Raw genomic sequence first — 12384 nt, forward strand, 5'->3', positions numbered from 1 at the left:
TAATATCGCCAGCCTAAAAGATATCGACGCGAACTTTATCTGACTCATTTAGTTTCAGTTTGGCCCTGCATTATCACCCGGTTCTGCATCTAGCCGGTCTAAAAATATTTATTCCATCCGCTTTTGATGTTTTACGACGTTATCGATGAAGTCATACAGTTCGCTAAGGAGACAAGTCGGTTTGGCGAGGAAGCAGGGTCCTCCCCTAATCTGAGAGGCTCACTGGTTGATTATTCAGTAAAACTCTAGATTCCACAGAAGCCAAATTGCTCATTCTTTGTTCCTCGATCAGTAAAGTGGTAGATTGCAGCTGGCTCATCGTTGTTCTTCATTCCTTCTCTTTTCTTTCTCTTCTAGTTTATCGACGACTGGAGCTTTCATTCTGGATTAAATCAGCAAGGTGTCATCAAGAATTCAGTGCAGCTCTTTCGAAGTCACCCACCACTGTCAGAACAACAACTGCGAATAAGTGTAAAACAACACGGTGCAGAAGGGTATATATTTAAAATATATACTCAGACGATATTTTAAAACGCAGCGGAGTAACGAAGTTATATGTTAATTCATTAATTCTTTTTTTTCAAAAAAGGTCTTTGTCCTTTCCATTTGTCTAACCTCTCATTTACTTCTCCTTCTTTCTGTCCCTTTTTCGTTTCGTAGTTTATCTACATTCGCGTGGTTATATGCATAGGTATGTTTTTGATCAAGTTTCATTTCTTTATTCTGATACTTATCGGTTCTCTCGTCGTCATCGGAACTCTTCGACGCTCAATGTCACATCGCGACACCCGACACCAACCTACACACACTACTGCTCCATCTTAAGTACTTCAATGCAATAAATAACTCCTACCGTTACGTAATATAGTTCTGTTCATAGTCAGTTCGCGGACAAAACTCCATTGTGATGGTCTGTATGTTGTGGGTCTCGAGTCGCGATGATGCACTGTGCACGCTCGGCAGACAAACAAAGGACTGTCCGCAAAACCGAATATGTCCAGGGAAGTAGCGGAAAAGAGGAGGACTGGGGGGAGAGGAAAAAAAAACCCGCCGGCCGCAAAGGTGTCGGAATGTCGCCGCGCACTATGCGGCGCGCCCTGACGCACGCGCTACGTCGGCAGGTCACGTACTCAGCAAGGATGGCGATGTTCACTCTCACAGTTCCGCAACCTGGCTATTCCAATCCCGAAAAATCAAATTGACGGCGATTTTTCGCATAGCCAATCGATAGTGCTCGAATCGCGTAATTCTTAAGGGGCGACGGCCAAATGCGTTTCTTCGGCGCCGATTCTGGGTCCGATCAAGAGCGAGCAACAACGACTGGTATCGTGAGCCGCTGCCTGTTTTTTCCCTCCTCCTCCTGTACCGTGTCTGGTGCGGCCAACAACAGCTTGCGGGTTAATCGATACTTCCGCCTGCTTCCTTTATTTTCGCACTGATTTCACTGTTTTTTCTCTTCGGTAAAAAATTTGGAGTAACGCCAGATATCGATAGTAGGTCAATCACGGGTCGTTTCAGTTATTTTTTTCTCTAAGCTGTTGGGATAATGTTCGAATTGAGTTGTTAATCTGGATTGATGTGGATCGTCTGATACTGGTAGGACAGATGTTTGTTTGTGCCTATTAATGCAATAACTAAGCTGCATCAGGGTCATAGCCGTGTCAAGCCGACTGAAAAAATACAGCACAAATAACAACAACAGAGAAAAAAAACTAACAAACAAAAAACACCACGACGTGACTCATTTTGTTGTACTGGTCAGTGAAGTAAAGGCCTCCACGCTGACATCTATAATGGACATAATGTGCAATATGCACGCATGCGCAACGTGCTAACTTGTTGATTAAGACAATGATGAAAAACTTGAATATTTATATTTACAATAAATGATTTGCTTAGATAAAGGTATAATTGTCTACACAAGCGGTTCCCACTTCTTTATGTGAGAGGACAGTGGTGGCCTGTAGTCAGCAATGTAAGCTAATTTACAAATACACACAAACAAACAAACAACAACAAACACTAAACAATACTAAAAATAAACAACTAAATAGAAACCCACATGCTTCAGCTACATACTCATCGTAAACATGATGATTTAAAATTTCTCGGTTTCTTAAGTCAAGTCTCCAGGGTCAGCGATGTTTTCTAACAGCTGGTCACTGAACAAGAGGGTGCTTATTCGACTGATGGTATTTTACTCTCATCGTGCTAGTATTTTTTTTTAGCTTTTAATCAATTCTCGCGTGGGTGTCGCTGATTGGTCATTCTTTGCTGTTCTATTCAGTAATGTTTATTTATACCCTCGCTCTGTCACACGTCTTGTTTCGCGCAAAATCTCGCGCCATATCAATCCGTCGACACGACCACACTCAAGATCGATCAGATGAACGGAAATAAAGCGACGAAAAGAAACCGACAAAGGGACAACGATAAACGAATAGCTGCATATGCCGGGATGATGAGAAGGGCAAGTGATGAGACCGATTTTGGGACGTCACAATGAAAACGCTACGTGCTACGCGTGGCAGCTATGTGGCGGAGTAGGAGGCAACGTGTGGCGTTTGCTAATTGGATTCACAATTCCTGGGCATCTTTTGTCAATGGACGGTGATTCTGCTATGATTACTCTTTGGGTACTGTCCCGACTTTTCGCCTTCCTTCCTCACACGGCGCACTGGTTCTTATACCTCTAACTGCTCTGCTCTCTTTTCTTTCTTCGTCTTCTCTCTTCTTCTTCTCTTTTTCTACATTCCTCTCTTTTCATTTCTCTTTTTTTTTTAACTTCTATCTGTCGTGCTTCATCTCTCTCTCTGTGTGACGCGCGCGTGCATTCTTTAATTTCAGTGTAGAAAAAGTCAGTTGCGCCTTGTGCAAATATGCTCATAGCTGTTTAATAGTATGTATATTGTAATGTTTACTTTATCTGGCGTATGGAGAGTCTATCATCTGGTTCTGTCATGTGTATAGGTTATTGTGTTTGTAATGAGGATATATTGCGTTATCGCATCAATCGCTTGATTTATAAAGCCACTATCCCGCAGATATTTAAGCTATTGATGTTATCAGTACTTACTTACACTTTTATTTTTAGCAACCTAAAATTAATTTAACTATGCTTTCTTTGCTCATTCTTTCTTTTATTTCTCAGCCTGCTATCTTCTAAACATCTTTCGTCATTGCTGCCGTGCACTTGACCATCGAGATGAATTTTTGATTCACTCGATAAAACATCGTTAACTTCCTTTTCTCTCTCTACATTATGTTTTTTCTCATTTATTGTTCCTCATTTCTGTTGGTTCATTCGCCACATCACCAATGGCCTCCCAGCATCTCCACACACATCCATCGCCACACGCTTTCCGCTCTCATCGGGCAGGTGAGTACGTGTCATTTAAGCTGTCCAGCACTATTGCTAACAGAGAGGGGAAAGTCGTGACAGCGTGTCTAGCCTGGCGTCTCTCGCGTTTTATTCCGATTGGAGTTCTTCTTCCATATTACATCTTCAGGCCAAAGTGCAGTCAATTTTCGATGGGCGGCCCTTTCATGGACTGTTTGCCATTGGGCGGGTTACGGAGCGGCTGGTCAGCACTTTTGTGGCTCCAGTAGACAATCACCTTGAGGAGGGATACATTATACGGAATACAGTCGCGTCTTTTTTCCATGATCCTCTTCACTTTCTGGCCTAGTCTTATCTCATTATCCTTTTGTCTCAGTTCGTATATACGAGGCTATAGGTTTCTTACGCTTCACAGAGATTTCCATAATTAATTTGGCGTTTAATGAGGACGGGCTTACGACGAGCAGGCGGGGCCAGCCAGTCCGGCTCCTCTCCGAGTTGCTGCCGTATTTGCCAGGGGCGGATTACTGCCGATTGCCGAGGCCTCGGATCCGTATCTCCCTAGTAGAAAATAAATGAATTTGTGTCTCCTTGTTTTCTAGACCTCATTAAGCGGGACAGCCGCTGAGCAAGAGGACCTTCTAAGCTCTCCCTCCTTGTTCCCCAACTCTTCATGAGAATGCGCGTGCATCCATATGTCAGACCCGTACCGTCAATATTCAAATTATTTATTAAGTTCTGCTAACAGACAAACAGAGAAGGTGGGGAAGTAATATATATAATTAGATGAATAAACGTAGATATGAAATAACATTGGAAAACGTTGTAAAGTTTCTTGTTGGCGAACTTAAGAAAGCAAAAATTTTGATTGACAGACGGTCATGTCGTCCTGAACACTATTGAGGATAAAAAACTCTGGGAGGTCCTTATAAATTATTGGAGACTATTAACTCATGTGATGATGCACTTTTATGTAATAGTTTGTTTTATTTGTTCAATTACTTTTAAATTCCCCAATATTAATGGAGAACTAGGCTATTGTTTGCCCTTGGCTTCCACTCTAGTCCTCTGTAGATGTGAGCTTGAAGACCTAACGGTAACGATGACTGTTTACCGACATCTGTTCTGCGTCAGTGGATTTTACGGGGTCTTGCAAGGGCGCTAGTTGTCTTCTCTTACCGGACCTGTTTATCTCGAACTGTCAGCATCTGCTGGTCTGTCAAGAAACACACACACAGCGATCCTATAGAAGATGTTTTGAAATGAAGATCCGCCTGTTGATGTCGTATTCACGTTGGCTGCCTGTAGGAAAGCGTCTTGTTGGTAGTTACAGCCGCAGACCTTTAACCTTTGAGAGACTCTCCGCTAGAACAAGTCTCTATGTTTGTTGCTGTTGCTGAGAAAGGACAGAAAATTGTCTTACAACGTCTTTGTCTTCATTATCTACAGTCTACACTGTACACCATCCTCGTCATCAAGGCAGATGGACGACATACTGACCAATCGTGTCCACCTTACCTTACATCCTTTCCTCTCCCCTCCCCCAGAAAAGGATCGCACAATTTTATCTGTTTTCACACGAGACTCGTGAAACTGCTGCTTATGGTGCAAGGGCGGGGTGATGGACCAGCAGCCAGGGGGAAGAGAAGGGAGGGTGTGAACTGATTAAGAACAGGATCACTTCGCGGACCCATGCTAAACGTGGGCATTAAACCTGATCTTCATGGGACCACCCTAGCTGATGACTCCGGGTGCTGCCCAGCGAGTAGACTGGAAACCCGAAACCAGCAGCACAGCACCTGTGGACAAACTTCGGAGCTGGGTGACGAATGATTGGTGGTGATTCGTTAATTACAATTTATCAAGCTTTCGTTATTCCAAACCTGAGGAAATACTGAGAGGAAAAGAGAGACTGACTCACCATCATCCTCATCTTTCAGTCCCTTCCTAGCACCTTGAGATGTTTTCATGGGATCTGTGTGCTTTGTAGGTCTCATAAACTTAACTAGTGACTTCAATACTCTAATTATATTAACATTTTTAATGGCTTCTTTTCCGCCAAGGGAAGCAATCTCATGGCGGAGACGTCAATGGAAACAATGAATTTTGTCGGGTCGACGCTTGCTTGGAGTCCTACCTTCTAATAAACCTTTATTATTTTATTCATTTATTTCATTTTATTTTCAAGTTTTATTTCTATTATCCGGATTTTATTATACTTTTTATTGATCTTCAGTGCCTTTAATAACTGAGGGGTTAAAATTGTTTCTCATGAAGACTTGTAAGGTTGAAAATTATTTACTCCACCCCACCACCACAAAAAAAAAAAAAAAAAAAAAAACAGAAAGAAAGGAAAAAGCTGATTTTCCTTTTGGTAATGTGATACAAAACCTTGAAATCGTGCTTGTAGTGTAAATAAATATAGCTGAGGTAAACTTTAAAAAACTGTTGATAAGATCTCAGAAGTGCTTTAAGAATTTTTCAATTAATATTCGCAACACACTCTATATGCAATAGAATAATTTCAGATATTTATGAGTGTTGCTTTATTTTTTAAATATAACCTTAATGGTTGACTATTTTACAGTCTGGTGATAGCAATCCTTAGATGTGAAGTCTGTAGATATCGGTAGGTAAAAAATATTTTTTGTTCATTGTATGGCCTGTTAAAAAACACTTTATTTTAAAGTAAAGCTGGTGTCGATTAAGTATTATCAGTGCCTAGTGACACTTTTAACCAAAGCCCACATTCTTTCGAACTGATATTTCTTCTAGTTGTTATTATGCTGCGTTTAGTTATACAGAGCATATTCTATCACTCCTGTGTATGAGTATTTTATTCATAAATCTTATTATCTTTCTCTTATATCTGATTATAGTACTCTTAGATATTCTACGCTTTTTTAATTTTGTAATTCTCCTCATGACTCAGACCTACAAGAAGAGGGAGAGTTCAGAGCCTTCCCCCTCCCGCCTGTCTTTTCTTCCTCACACACTTCCTCCCCTCTCCATATCTGTCCACAGAAACTGCCCGGTCCCCCAACTTGTTGACACATCTCACTCATTTAACAAACAAACATCCACCTCTTATCTGAAATCAAATTAGTTTTTATGTTATGACAAAGCACAAAAGGGCGATGTCTGGTATTGCGATCGCTCAAAACGATTTTACGCCTGTGAGAAAAGAAAGGAAAGAAAACTGGAAAACAACGCGTGCTCCGAAAAAAATGAGTGAAAACAAAACAAGTACACCTTGTGAAAAAGTCCAAGGAAACATGTCATTCTATCCTGAACGGTCTAGAGAAAACTATAATTTTACCGCACACTGATGTATAATCGTATTATTCAGAACTATAACTATACTGCTCAATTAATTCTTCTGGAGTGCTGATAACCATAATGCTCTTGGAAAATATATGGCATCAGCTTAGTAAACTTTCGGGAATTAGTTTAGGTCCCGAGACATATGACACATAACGGATGGTGAGCGAAAAAACTAGAAAAGAAAAAAAAATTACTAATTTTTACTCAGAAATATGCTTCATTGTTGTTTGTCAATAAACGCCGATACACCCCTCCCTCACTCCTCCCTTACCTCCCACCCCAGATACCCCGTAACGACCGCCACAGTAATGGAGCAGGTTGATCCGCATCCCCCTGCATCCCGCATCCCTCAATAAAATAATAACCATTGATACGGCGACTTGCAAGCCTCGCTGAACAAACTTTCCCGCCACCACAGGCCGGGAGCCGGGAGTCGACAGCCAAGCCTTCTATTGTTTCGCGGTTTCCGCTCGCCCCTGGCGACGGCGTAATCTCGCTTTACGCTTCAACAGTGCCACCACGATTTAAAACAGTCGTAAAACTAAGGATGGCCGGACAGGAAATATCCAGGCACCAGCCAAGTTTACCCCTTGTCCCGCCCCACCTCCACCTCCCCGCTCCAGTTCGAATATTTTTTTTTCTTTTGTGTCTCTGGATGGGTGTCGATACATTTACTGAGAGATATTCGTGATGTGGGAACAATCAGCACACCAGCAGAGAGAGAATACGAATAACTAACCAACGCAAAAAAAGCAAAACAAAAACAAAAACAAACACAAAAAAAAAAAAATAAAACAACAAAAACCGAAGAGAATATGAATAAATTCTAGTAGAAAGAATAACTGCCAGTACGAAGTGAGCAAAAATAACAAATACAGGAATAAATAGCAGTTTACGGTAAACAGGTAAAGAGAGGTTAAAGTTCAACAAAATACATTCTTCCTTTCTTTTATAAATAATATTGTAAAGCACATTTCTGGACCTCACTTTAAAAAAAAATTCGAGCAAACAGCTGGCAATACAACATGAACATGAAATCGTCATGTACACAATCATAAGCACAGAGTAAGCTTCCAATACCAACACCACACAAGGAATATTAATACCAGCACTATACAAAGAACATTCAAACCAGGACTGAACAATGAACATTAATAACAGCAGTACACAAAGAAACATTAAAACCAGAACTACGAAGATAACTTTAATACCAGCAGAACAGATTAAAGACAACCAGCAGTATAATCAACAAAAAATTAAATAACTAGGAAGACATAGAAGTAAACAGAAATACAACCTCTCAAAGTGAACAGAAATACTACAATACAGAATGAACAGAAATACTACAGTACAAAGTGAACAGAAATACTACAGTACAAAGTGAACAGAAATACTACAGTACAAAGTGAACAGAAATATCAACCTCCCAAAGTGAACAGAAATACAACAGCACAAAGGGAGGCAAACAACAGACACAACACGAGTACATCGCCAACAAATACCAGTACTGCAGCTTCAAGAGCATAAATACCCGTACAAAGAAATCCATGACAGGCGGGTATTTGAGGTGGGGGTGGGGTGTGGAAGGGAGAAGTGAGGAGATCAGCGGCGGAGACAGGGGCAGAACATTCAAACCGGAGGGAGGCCCCAGATAAAAGGGTCAGGGCCCAGCTGAAAAGTTTTCAGCGCCTGCGCAGTGCGGGGCCGGGCACGCGCCTGGTCGCGTGGCGGGCTAACAATGTCTACACCAGGGGGCATGATTGAGGGGGCCGCCCGGAGGGAGGGAGGGAGGGAAACGATCGGGGAGGGGGGGAACAAGCGTGGTCGGGGGTGGGATATGGGGTGCAAGTCTGGGTGAGCGTCTGGGTGGAGAACACAGGCAGGCGGGACGAGAGTGCAGTGGGGAGGTGGAGGGAACGGGGAGTAAAGACAAGGCGTGGGGTGGGTGAGGTGGGGGTCGGGGTGGGGTGAAGAAGGAAGGGACGTGTCGTGCGCCTTGGGATATTAGAGGAGAGGAGTGGGGTGTGGCTGGACGGGTGGAGGCGAGATCTCGTGACAAGGCAGCAGGCGAAAAGGGGTACGCGATGAGAAACGGGTGAGCCGATACTAACCATAGGTCCCCAACCTTTTGTGTACAGTACACATACGACTCAACCCTGACACTTGCATTGCGGCAGACTCCAAAAGCCATCTTCTGGACCCGAAGATAAGTCCTTACGTTACCCTAGAGATTCTTTTCCAACGCTTTATAACTACTGTCCCAGGGGTAAGCTAACATCCGCGAAGTCTGGACATTGCTTCATAATTATGGAGACAAGACACTTACCCAGGAAACGATTTACCCTCGCTCCATGAATACGGCCGAGGGACTGGAGGGTTCGTTTCGATGACACGTGACACTATCTGCCAATCACGCGCTGCTTTCCTGTCCATAAGCGGGTACGTTAGCCTGCGGGTGCATGCATGAGTAGCTGAGCGCGCACGTGCCTGCCTGCATATGTGGGTGCTGGCACCTTGAGGTAGACATGTCCCGTCAGTCTTGCTGTTGTGAGCTAATTTATAGACATCATTAACGGAAAGCTAATTGATGATGGCAGGGAAACGCTAAATAAGTTTTATTACTAATGATGTGAATAATGTGTAACCTGTGCGACCTGTCTCTTTGCTCTCTGTTGCTCGGCTGTTGCAAGTCCCGAGGCCGTGGTGCGCCGGTCTCTTCTTCGAGGGTCTTCCTCTTCCTCCTCTCACCCGCTAAACTACCCCGAGTACAAGTGGAGACTCCAGCATCCTCACTCTGGCTTCCTAGAAGGCATCCCCTCATTCTTCTAGATCCGACGTGCGTGTGTGTGTTCGCTTGTGTGTTGAAGAATTGCAAGGCTTCAGGCTTTGTTCACTAGCCTCCAGAGAAGGGAGGAGACACGACACTGCAGGACTTCACAGACACCGCCTCCAGCAACGCCACCTATAGAACGACGATTGAGAAACATCCAAATGTTCAAACCCCAGGGGCGCAGACGGTGTTTTCTCGGTACTGAAAGAAGTTTGAGAAAATGCTTCAAATTATAGGGATGCATTGTTTGTCATTAAGAAGAAGCTGAGAAGAGAGAGAATCGAATCTTTTATTGTTTAGGCCATCAGCCCGCCTAACGGGAGGGTGACATCACAATGACTTTGCACATTTCTAATGCATTACATAAAGATATCTGTAACATGTGTCATATATATATATAGAGAGAATACATTTATATGGCGTATTGTTGTCTATTAGGAACCTCCATATGTGTACTAAAATACGACATACTTAAACATCAAATAAAGAGCTAGCGAGGGAGAAAAACAAATTATTACTTAGGCCTTCAAACGATATTACAGTATTATCCCCTTGTAATTTTTACAAAATACAAAAAATAGTCATAATTTGTCCCTAAACTTCATATGAAAGCGTTGTTGAAAGAGAGAGAGAGACAGCGAAAGAGAGATGATGGTAATATGAAAATAGATGAACTGTTTTGCTTTGGTTAGGTTTACAAAAACTAATGGTCCGTAAGAAAAAAACAACAAACATTTGTGTGGTGTTGTAAAGGGGGATCACTGGCAGCTACTCTAGCGGCAGTTTTATTCCCCAGCGTCCTGGGGCCCGTTGCACAACACATTTCTAAATGTAAGCTTTACGCCTTAAATCGGTTTAGTTGAAACACTTTATACACGAGTCCTAAAATCGAAAATAAAATCAAAGTGTTTTAGGCCGGTGTTCTGCCTTGTCTCCACCAACACATACCAGTGTTGAATGAAAAAAGCAGCAAAAGGGAAGCTGTTCTTACTCAGTGTTTAAAAGTCTCGGCTAGCATACCAAAGCTGCATGCATCTCCATTCTACACGACGGGACAAGAAGTCCGCCAAGGGCAAACACATGACCACCTGAGACTACAAGCTAACTTGACCACTACCATTAAGGTTGGAGGATATTGTTGAGTTATGCCGAGGCAGCAACACATGCAGAGAAAACAAAATCGTGCCTGAGACGAGATCTGAACCCAGGACATCCAATACCTCACTGTATTGATGACATATGCTAACCGTTATTCCACCGGACCGCCCTGCCACAATAAGAAACCACTACGATGATGAGACGATTCGATCACTCCTTCGATGACAGTTCTTTTAGAAAAATATTGTGGGAATGTACGTGAGTACATTATGTATTAAAAATAATATCTGCAATCTACAGACTTAATCTTTCATTGTTGATCAATCGCCATTGAAAGCGTCTCCAACTACAATTTAAAAAAAAATAATGCGATGCGAGCTAAACATGTGCTTCTGTTGTAGTCAGTACGACCACTTCCATTCTGGCATTCTCCGTTCAAAGTAAACAAAACCACAGAAACAGTTCTTTGTCACTTTTATTTCGTTATAGGTCTCTTGTTTGCTTGTAAACATCTTCAGTTCTTTGAAGTTGATTCTGACAATCACGGTCGTCACCGTTGAAACTGTTTTAGGAGTCAAGCGAAAATCAGTCAAAATTTACTCCCGTACACCGCAACTGAACGACTTAGAGGTGATTATTTAAACACATTTCTATATTTGCTTCTTCATTAAAAGAACCAGAAGCGTCATGCAACCGACCCTTGGTGTCAGGACAGGGTGGGCGAGTGGGACACGACAACGACCACTTGCAACAACGCTGAAAGGCGATGAGCCCGCGAGGACAGGAGTGGTGTTGGATAACAGCAGCTGTCACCGCAAATCCTCTCTCTGAAGCCACTTACCCAGTCTGTAATGCCAGCTGGGTATATGAATAATGGGAAAAAACGGCCAAATAAATAGCTAAAATAAAATAAATATCGCAGAAAAAATAATTAAACGGGAGAAACGAAAAAGCAAAAAAACAAAAACAAAACAAAACATAGTGGGATGGGGATCCTCCACCTCGGCTAACCCCCACATTACCTAGCCTAGCTTCCAACCACCTAGCTTCTATCACACCATGCCTTTACCTCACCTTCCCTCCGCGAGGCAGGTTTTGAACTCGGCGTGTTCTAAATCCATGCCGCTGCGCATGACCGGATGTGAACGGCACCTCTTAGTCAAAGCGTCGTATGTCAGGACAAGCCGCAGCCATAACTGACTGCTAGTATCCTATCGGTTTGAACTTTTTTGGTCTGTCTTTCCTTCCTGCTACCAGTCGCTCCTTGTTTTCAAATTGCTAGGGGGTGATAAATATGTGTTGATATTCAAGCGAGCGAAAGCAAACAATGAGTACAGTACATTGGCTACAGCCCGCGGTGTTTGATAGCCTGATAAACGCTGGAGCAGCTGAATGCCATCGGGGGAAATAAAACACGGTTGAAATACAAGCTTCCGATAAAGAAGCATAACAATGTAAGTCCAAGGAAAACAGACTCACTCTCCTCGCTTCACGGCTTTCACACAGTTGTTATAGATTTATCCTACAGATGGGGTTGGCTTTTGGAATACATGAATACTTATGTGTGAGAGTAAGTGTGAGTGAGTGAGTGCCAACGAATTGTTAATCAGTGGATGGTTTCTCACTCCTCTCCATTTTCACATTTGATAGTTACCCTCCCATCGTTCTTCTATTTATATTCACCTTCAATTAAAGTTTAGCTTTCAATAGTTAGGGTTTCTTGTTCAGCCAAAGAGTGAGCGCAGGCTTTGGAAAACACAAACAAACAAACAAACAAACAAACACACACAAA

Source organism: Pomacea canaliculata, linkage group LG8 (assembly GCF_003073045.1).
Source record: "Pomacea canaliculata isolate SZHN2017 linkage group LG8, ASM307304v1, whole genome shotgun sequence".
Classification (NCBI taxonomy): domain Eukaryota; kingdom Metazoa; phylum Mollusca; class Gastropoda; order Architaenioglossa; family Ampullariidae; genus Pomacea; species Pomacea canaliculata.